This window comes from Triticum dicoccoides, chromosome 1B (assembly GCF_002162155.2).
Source record: "Triticum dicoccoides isolate Atlit2015 ecotype Zavitan chromosome 1B, WEW_v2.0, whole genome shotgun sequence".
NCBI lineage: Eukaryota > Viridiplantae > Streptophyta > Magnoliopsida > Poales > Poaceae > Triticum > Triticum dicoccoides.
This window is the reverse complement of record NC_041381.1, coordinates 569308148-569318456: the sequence shown is the minus strand read 5'-3', so window position 1 is coordinate 569318456 and position 10309 is coordinate 569308148. Positions and strand designations below refer to the sequence as shown.

Sequence of the window (10309 nt, the reverse complement as noted above, 5' to 3'; positions counted from 1 at the left end):
GTGGTGGTAGTGGGTTAGGGTTTCGGGGATGGGGATATGGGAAGGCCGGTTGGGCCAGGGGGGAGCTGGGCCGGCCTGGTAGGTCGTGGCCCAGTTGGGCCGGTGGTTTGCTGGGCCGGAGCCCCGGGGGGTTTCTTTTCCTTTTTTTGTTTGTTTTTCTCTTTTGTATTTTCTTTCTTTTATTTATTTTCTCTTCTGTTTTAATTCAAGTTAAAATATTTATGTCCTCTACACCATAATTATCTATGTAATATTTGGTACAAACCGAACATTTTTATTTTAATGTTTGAAAACTTTTATTGTTTGACTTAACTTCAAAATTTGAATTTGAATCATTTCGAACTAACGCGAGTTTATTAACATAAATCGAGGTGACGTGGCATCATTAGTAGAGGGTTACTATAGCTTAATTATCCGGGCCTCACACCGCATCTTTCTAAGCATTTTAATTACTATATGGAATTAGAACTAAGTCAGTAATAATTTTAGCCTCATTTTGAATATGCCATTGTCTTTATTTGTCTCAACAACGGACAATTAGCACGAAAGCTGCAACCAGTGCATTCATGACCAAGTTTTCTTCCTTTATAATTTTTTTTCAAGATTCCTTTTATACTGCTATTTTTTATTGCTTCTGTCTTCATGTACCGTGACTGATACCGGTGAGTTTTTCTGCATCAGGACAGTTATTGTAAGAAATGTGTTTCCATGCACCTGCCTCGACCTTTGGGACTGGTAATTTGTTAAGTTAATAAATCTAGAATCTTCATTTGGTACATGAAAATCCATGCTTAATTAGTAGCCCCACTCTCTTGAGTAACTGCAGATGTTATGCTCTTCCGTTTTATACTCAGTCAAGTAATGTTTTTATGGTTCATGAAGGTGAGATATTTGAAGCTCTATCGCTTGTGTGCACTAAAATGGAGAGCATCTCCTTTTTTTAATGGTGATGCGCTGAGAATGTGGCCAAGGGGATCCTGTGGTGCGGGGTGATGACCGTGGACAGGCTCTGCTGGGGGAATGAGGTGCTCCGGAAGAGGATACAGCCCGGCGATACTGAGGCTGAGGTCAGCCTAGAGATGCGCATGCATATCAAAAGGTAGTGCTTTCTTTCTTAGTTTTCACATAAAAATTATGTATTTTCACGATGCAAGCATATATATTCGTTTGTTTGTACGGTTCAGTTTTAAAGATTTTTCAGTCAGTTTTGAAGATATTTCCCTTGAGATAGTACTTTATTTCTATGGTTTTTCCGATAGTTTATAGCAACATTTGGTATGTCATATATAATGTATATGATAATTGATGTGTGATCTTGATTCTTGGATCAAAATGATTCACAAGATGACGAGCGTGGCAATCTCGGCGGGCTCGCTAAAGTCAGGGGAAGGAGAGAAACAATGGGGAAGGGAGCATAACATGGATGTGGGGCAGGAGGGGCCGTGGTCGGAGCGGCATTGCGTGGGCATATTGGTTAGTTTGCTATTTCTGGCCCAATTCAATGTTCAAAGCTTTCTATACAGAATGCTCTAATTCTTACTACACTGCCATTCCTGACATGGCAATGTTTTCAGGGTATTATTTGAGCTGATACTCCATTTTCTTACAAGGTAAATAAGATACAACTGTATCATTCTGAACTTTTGCCTTTCATGTATATTATAGAAATGATGTACATATGTTTTTCTTCTGTGATCTCCTGGGGTCATTAATTATGAAAGAAATCTGAATAATTCTGAAAGAATCCCCTGTGATCATTAATTCTGAAAGAAATCTGAATGATTGCCAGAATGAGGAGGAAAAAGCAATAAAATTCTTACCATTTGGGTCATGGTTTTGGAGGAGGATTGCTGGTGTTATGCTCACTCGGCGCTCTAATTAATCTTATTTGATCTCTAGATCTAAATTAAATTTATCTCAATTAGATGTTAAACGAATAATTAAATGTGTTGGCGTTCATCCAAACTACATAGATCCGATTGTATTAGTGTTAGTTCTTTGAAGTCAAGTACTACTATGGTCGAAGGGAAATCGTTTTAAAGTGATGGCCCAAGTGATACAAGACAGAATACAAATTAATCAATTTTAATGTCTACATGTTTTGTTTGCTCTTATATTCACTTCTGTCGAGTTACAACTTTACCTTGTGAATTTTTTTTACTTCAGAGATGTGGTCCCGTCGATGTTGGCTGTCGAATTTGTGCTGCAGTCCATGCCCACCACGTCCGAGTCTTCGCCCCTTTGTCATCCAACACGAACAGCTGAACAGAGTAGCAGTCGTGATTTGCCAGGTTGGAGAACTGACGCAGCTTGCTGCCACGGAGTGCTGCCCTTCTTCTGTGCCATAAAGCCCCTCGGTCGAAACTTGCAAATCAAAATTGCCGACCCTGTCAATCTCGCTGGGACGACGTCTAGATCATTGTGCTCCACTCACTGTAAGTACCTTGACCTCTGCTTATTCTGAACCATCTATTTATCTGTTTGGGCTGTAATTTGTAAGTTTGCTTTCTTAGTAAAGAACTAAATAAAGCTTTGATGCCGATGACTATTTTCTTGGATAAGATTATATTCTTTAGATTGTGAGCTGACCTATTTGTGATTTCTATCTCAGCTAACTGCATATCTCATAACTAAAGCCATGAACAAGTGCTTCAGTTATGCTGGTGGCAATACATTGCTTGAGGTGACCTCATGTGCAAGATTATCGCCATGGAGGGAGCTGGCACGGAGACATTTGCTCACATCAGTACTATGTATGCATTATTTTTTTACTTGAAGATTAAAGGATTATAAGAACTGAGACCATTGCATGGAAATCAGCTTAGCACCATAATAATGAGGTGGTGTATCATGCAGTCCGGGCAGGATCACCACTGATTGACATCTATCCTTTTTAATCTCCTAAAGCAAGAGTATTTTGGTGGAGGACAATTTATGAAGGCAGGCTTAGCTGTGATTGATAAACCTGAGACTTCTTAGCAACTACTTCCTCTGTAAACTAATATAAGATCATGTAGATGACTTCTTTAGTGTTATAAAAGATCTTATATTAGTTTATAGAGGGAGTACTCAATTATTATGTAACGCTAGATTTTCTCCAACTACACATGTGTTCTGTTTTTCACACTGGTGTACTGTTTTTCTTATTCATCCTTTCAAAAAATTTAGTCTCTAATGATTTGGTATAGCCAACGTGCATACTATCCGGTGTAGGCATCTAATATTTTATTCTTTGTTCCATGATGAGATGATGGATTGTAACAGGGTAGCCATTTCCTTCTCTTTATAACTCTTAGAAAACGAAATGGTTTTGGTTATATGGTTTATATCGATGTTTCATTTGGACCAGGATAAAAAGTACATTCAGAGTGCCCGTTGAACAATCTGAACTTAGATATGAGCACTACTTCTATTAAAATTAAGAGTTGCTGAATATGTCTATCTGAACACTACTTCTATTAAAATTAGAGTACTCTTAAAACTATCTCATTGTGTGATATCGACTGATGTATCTATGATTTGGGTGTCTTTCTTCAGGAGCAGCCTGGTTGGGTGGTGACGTTTCCGAGTGGCCAAGCAAGAGATTTTTTTGGTCTACACCTATGTAGTGGTGACTTCTGCTACAATGTGCATCAACACGAGAACCATGTTCCCGATCATGGTATGGTGCTTAGCATCATCATTTGCTTCCATTTGGTGTAGTTGAAGGGCTCCAAGAGTTTGTGTTGTCAAATGCTACCTCATTTTGGGATGTCCCTCTAACTGGTCCTCCCATTATCTTGGTTTGCAGGACGCTGTTGTGTCCCTCACCGACTCTCTCCTTGCCATCACCGAGAGGGTTGTGCAGGCCACTACTCACGCAACTACTTTGTAGTGTGGAGCATGCCATTGAGATAGACCAAAAGAAGAACATCGCCGGCAACAACACCAATGGGGGCCTCCCTGGTTGCCACCACCGCCGCTGCCGTTGTCGCCCTCCCCGCCGCCACACACCACACTGCCAGATAGGTATGTGTGCTTTTCCCTTGCCCCCTGCTTATTGCACTCAGGATGTGTTGGTGCCATGCTTTGCCTATATGTGATCTCCTATTCTGTTGTAAAATTCTTTTTGCTTATGATTTCTTACTGTAGTGTGAAATTTTAATTGCTTGGGTTGTTACTGCTATGAAAATATATTGCTATATTTAGGTTTGTTACTTTAGTCTCTCTTCCTCCCTTGTTTTATAATGGTATGAAATTCTATTTTGCTGAAAGATCGAAGAGATTCTTTTTTAACACAATCTGTGTCATGAGGACTGAATTACATGTAGCTATGATATCTTTTAATTTTGATCATCTGTATTTTACAAGAGTTCCAGTGTATATTTATTTTTCATCCTTATCAGAATAAGGATGCACCTTGAATTATATGCAGTTTTCAAGACCATCGTTTGGAATTTTATGCAGTTTCTTTTGATGAAAATATTTAGTTTGTTGTAAAATTCCAATAAATACGATTCTGGATGAGGACAGAATAATGTGTAGCTATGATGGATGTTCTTATTCCAGTAACTCATCATCCGGAGATAATAGTAAGATGAATTATCAATTATGGCTTTCTTTCAATATATCATACTGAACCTTTATCCTTTGGGCAGCACTTGCATGCAATGGGCTTTGGCGCTCTTGGTCTTTTTAGTTTTTTCTGAACCTTGGGAATATAAACCATATCTTAGCAGGTTGGATATTGATGACACAGGTGGCGTGTGGCAAGCCGCACACAAGACTCATGGGAGAATCCTTGACTCCTCGGAGTTTAGAAATTCCTGCCTGTCGGGTGTTTTTTTTATGCGCATGCTTTTTTATGCGTTCTCGGCCGTCGGATTTGCCTCCTGGATGACCTCGGTCGTAGGATCAAAGTTGAGCATTGTAGATTGAAATAGTGTCAAACAAGGAAGCCACCGCGTGTAATTCTCAAAGCCCATCGAGTTGTGATTTTGTGTGTTGGGTGGTAAGTGGCGTCGTGTAGATGGCTGCAAGACAGATAGGGGTGAGGAAGTCGTCTTCTTCTCTTCTTCCTAGTCCACATTTCCCTGATTGAAAAAAAACATTAGCTGCCACTCCCATCGTGCAACCGTCACCATGCTTCCGCCCCTCTTCTCAGTTCCTCTTTCGTCGCTGAGCTCATCGCTGCCGCTACTCTCCCCATCGAGCTTTGCCTCTCGCCATCCTTGGGAGGAGAGTGGCGGACGAAGCTATCGTTGCCTTCCCACTAGGTCGCATCAAAGGACCATGATCTTGTGCATAAGTGAGACTCCATTGCCGGGTTGTGTGTTAGACGCATCCTTCCGAGTGTCGAGAGGTGCCCCTGTAGCATGCTCCTTCTTGGATGCAGCACCCTGCTGCAACACAAGAGTGAGCGGTGGGTCGAGGTGGTCGTGGCCGTGTTGAACAGTTGAAGAGTGGCGGACGAAGCTATCGTTGCCTCCCCACTAGGTTGCATCAAAGGACCATGATCTCGTGCAGAAGTGAGACTCCATTGCCGGGATGTGTGTTAGATGCATCCTTCCGAGTGTCGAGAGGAGCCCTTGTAGCATGCTCCTTCTTGGATGCAGCACCCTGCTGCAACACAAGAGTGAGCGGCGGGTCGAGGTGGTAGTGGCTGTGTTGAACAGTTGAACTTAATGATGTTACTCTTTTGGTACAGAGTGAAATAAATGGTTCTCATGTTACATGTGTTGAACTTGCCTCGAAGTAATGCATCATGCCGTTTGATCTTCCAACGCTTGACCATATCGTTGGGACCGGCACCCTCGCGCCAAGGCGCGTTGCCGGTCTAGTAGAAGATAGGGGAACAACAAATAGCAGTTCGGGAGAACATCGACAGTTCTATTTATTATCAATTCATGTATCACCCAAGTAGCAGCACGAACATACACATTGTGCTCAATATATTACGAAAAATGTAATAAGGAATAAATGAGTAGAACCGATTTGCATTCCAATGAGCAATGAACAAATCTCTTAAATAACTTCTCCTGAGAAGAAGATTTTTGTACTCGTGCCTTTGGCTCACGTTCTAACATCTCCAGCGCTATTGCTTCTCTGCCAACAAAATAATGTAATTATAACAAGAAATTAGCACGGGTACTTGGTAGTGCTATCACTAAGGCCGCGCTTGGAATGGTTGTATTCCAATACGGGGGTGTTTTGTTTACACTTGTATTTTACTCGCCACTGTACAATTTCCGGCTAGAAACAAAACGACCGTCGAGGTCTGTATTTTTTACACCCGTATCTGAAAACGAAACGACGTTCTAAATAGAGCCTAAAGAATTGATTACCTACATTGAGTGTACAATTTTATGATACATACATAAGGAATGTGGAAAAGATTCCATGTGATATTACAATCCACGTCAACAATATATCTCTGACAAGAACGCATCATATATAATTTCTTTTGAATATTACAAACTTTGGTATTCCCGCCGGGCATTATATCACAGGTCAATCAAGTTCTCCACTGACCTCAAAGCCTCATCTCGCTCATGTCGTTTCCCTTGTAGGCAACAACACCTGCAAAGAAGAAAGCTCTTATTGTGCTTAGGAAATAGGAATGAGAAGATACTTGTGAAAAGGCCAAAAGTAAGATCATATGTTTTCTAGCCGAAACAGGCTCAAGTACTTCGCATCGAAATTAAGCTACATCACATGGAAATCAACGTGGAAACATGACAGGAAAAACTACAATTTTTATGGTATAGAAATAGTAACATTGATGCAACAATTTGTTTCTTGGATAAAGGTTGGTTTGCAAGATCTGGAGGTATGTCTAAAAGATTTGGTAAGTAGACATAGCATGTGCTCCAACAACAATCATATGAAACGCGCTGTTTCGATCGTCTGGAGTCGGGGTTAATCAAAATAATCTACTCTTCATTTAGTGGGAAATGTGGCCAGAGGCATCATCCAGTACTCCAGACCTGATCTAACTTGCCCTGTTCCCTGTATCTAATGCGAGCCAATAATTTTTCCTCAATGTGTTATACTGTGTATTTAGGAAAGATATTATCAGGGAAATTATTGGCCTTTGTTCACTCATTGATACAGCAATCGGGTTATGTTTTTCGCGCATTTGAATTGGTGTAAGTCTGTGGAATACATCAACAGACAGTACCATGGGATGAATGATACACATACATATCAATAATTATCATTGGGGATTGTCTAAGAAAGAACGCCTAGTTACATGGATAGTAAAGCATGAAGAGACAGGGCATGGCTGCGCCCGTGAAGAAATTACCATGCATGCAATTGTCAGATGAAGAAAAATCCAAACAAGATATGAGAACGAACCTTCCGAATTAGCCTGAACCGATAGACCAGAAGCAAGATGTACACTGCCTGTACAAAATTAAGACTGACAATAAATCAACGGAATTGTTAGACTGAACATGGAATTGTAGGGAAAATTCTGCAGTAAGGTCGAAGATGGAGGGGCTACATTAGCCAATAACCATAATAGCTGCTGAAGGTGTTACTGCCAGAGGAAGAATGGGAACATGAAAGCGTGAGGGATATATACTGGCGAATGAACTCAAGTAGTACATGTACGTTTTTGAAATAGTAACTGCATCCATTAATCGCCACCGGCAAGTTGCGCGCATTACCTGCCATAAATGAGTAACCAGGAACTGATGCATGGTGGCTTAATTGCGGCGGATCGACTTAAAACGCTAGTCAATGACTGCAACGCTACTTCTCCCTTCTGCGTCAGCTCTCAATGCGTGCATCGCCTCTCCCCCGCATCGATTGGCAAGGTCCGCACCGCGTCGCTCCCTCCGCGTCGGTCTGTCGTACACCCGTACATGTGCTCGATCGGATCCAGGCTCAATTTGTTCGGTGGGCTTCTTGCGAGAGAGAGGGCCCAATTAACTACAGGCCTTCAATTTTGTTACGAGAGTAGCTGCCCACTCCTGTAGCGAGAATCAGTGCGCATGAGTTTGATTTGACGGATGAGAATGCTAATGACCTGAGATGGCTGGAAAAGTGCTCAGTTTTAATGTATCTAAATAAATAGTGTGCCTACAAATCAACACCTTATATCCGAACCTTTATCCTAACCAGTAGCCCAATTAAATTGCCCAACTATAACTTATTAAGCTGAACTCTTGAATATGGCATTGTGTTATTCTTGGGAAAATATTTTATCTCATTCATCTAGCGAAAACATGTGGTATCACCATGCGAGAGAAAAAAACTATATGTTACACCTAGGCTACGCCAGAATCATGTGAGAGGCACCCATACTTTTGGAGTCATGCAAGTTGTTGCATTGGTGGACAACGGGGTTCAGGAGCAAATCCCAAAGTTTGACAGTTTATAGATGATAACAGATCACAAGCCGTGTGATCTTGGCATTGCAACGCGGTACCCATCATTCGTACATAGCTCAATGTTTGTTAGATCTTTTAGGAATTATGGTTTATATGAGACAGTGGAGTAAACCAAACATACTTTATACCTATATAACAATCTTTTTTAGTGATCCAACAACTAAAGGATGCCATCGAAAGAGAGTAGTCTTACATCGTCGGCTTCTATCATGGCAAAAGACAGCCTGGTCTACCTTTAGTTTATTGTCACAGAGTAATTGAATGCACTTGATGATACAATAGTGGGTGTAACCGTCTCTGGAAACGGTTGCAATGGTTCTTTCAACCAGTTTGGTTCGCATGCCAATATTAGATTATGTGGTCAAGCTATGCAATCTTGTTTCCAACCCTTATAGCCATGTTTTGCCGTAAAACTTTTGATAATCAGTAACTTGGAGTTAATTTTATGTTTAAAATGGTTGTGTGCTTCCTATAATACGGAGATACCGGTATCCCCTTTTCAGAAAAAAGGGGATGATACAAGAGTTGAAATGGTCCGAGAACTACTCATCGGCATAATGGTGGCTGAGCTGACATGGCGTATACGATGTATCAAGTGACGAACCAAGGAGAAATGCTGCTTAAATATGAACATGCATAATGCATGCCAGTTCTACATATTGCTCCAAAAAGCAAGTTATACACACAACATCACTACTAGTTACCAAATAAGCATGTAACTGGGCAGATCCTATTTGGCGCTTCAGGCGCCCGTTATTGTCCATTTTGCAAACGTGCGCCTGAAGCGCTCCAAGCTAGGCCGACCCGTTTAGTTATATTTCCATTTTCCTTTTTCTTTCTTTTACTTAAATTTCATGCTTTTATCAAAATCGGTGAAGTTAAAAAAAATGATGAACCTTTCCAACTTTGTAAACTTTTCACAGAATTGATGAACTTTTTTCAAAATCAATGATTTTTACAGAAAGTTTTGCAAAATGGAAGAATTTGTTTTCAAATACGATGAACTTTTTTCAATTTTAATGTTGTTTTTCAAAATCAATGAACATTTTTTTGAAAATCGGTGAACTTTTTTCCTAATCATTAAACTTTTTTCAACAATGTTGAATTTTTCTAAAATTGATAAATTTTGTTTTTCAAATGCAAGTTTTTTATAGTTGATGAACCTTTTCAAATTTGCTGAATTTTTTTCCAATTTGATGAACCTTTTTCAAATTGATGAACTTTTTTCAAGTTCACGAATTGTTTTCAAGATCCGTGAACTTTTTGGAATTCACAATTTATTTTCGTTTTTTTGCGTTTTTTCTGACTTTTTCCTTTTTTTTTCTCAAATGTGAACATGTGCGCCAAATAGGCATGGGCAAGAAGGGGTAATGTGGCCCAACTGTCTCTTTTGAGCCGAATGGGCTAGTTATGATTTTCTTTATTTCTATTGGGGCAACATTACATACAACTAGTTTTTTAAGATTTTCTCCGATAAATGCTAAACACAAATCCTTTCGAATAAATCCCCTTCAATGAAAGTAAAGAAGAGATGTGATTGATAGTGCAACAAAAGAAAGAAGGGGAGTTGGATATGCTAAGTACGAGGCTAGCACACATGGATTTCTTATAGTCATCTTTACTATTCAAGGGGAGCTAGCGGTCGTCACAAACCTCATGTGCTGCTATCCCTCTGTTCTTAAACCTGTGCCGACATGTGGGCCTGCTCTACCGTTCCTCATGCATAATTTATCTACCTTTTCCCGGCATCTGGCCAACCACTTGAGCAATAATAGTTATAAAATTATAATTTTTTTACTAACATTTACATATAAAAAGTCAAAATTGCACCTTGAATATTTTATCCATACCTAAAACTCCATGTTCTATGCAATGAAGACAATAATTGTCATACATATTTCCTCTTGTTGGTTTCACATCATTAGTGTATA

At 40.1% G+C, this 10309-nt stretch overlaps 1 long non-coding RNA gene across 1 annotated transcript; it reads left to right on the top strand.

Moving 5' to 3' along the window:
• Positions 1–1319: 1319 nt before the first annotated feature.
• Positions 1320–2262, top strand: LOC119308684. The gene is made up of 3 exons (XR_005150235.1): positions 1320–1473; positions 1575–1610; positions 2167–2262. It is a non-coding gene; the product is annotated as an uncharacterized LOC119308684 (long non-coding RNA).
• The last annotated feature ends 8047 nt before the right edge of the window (positions 2263–10309 follow it).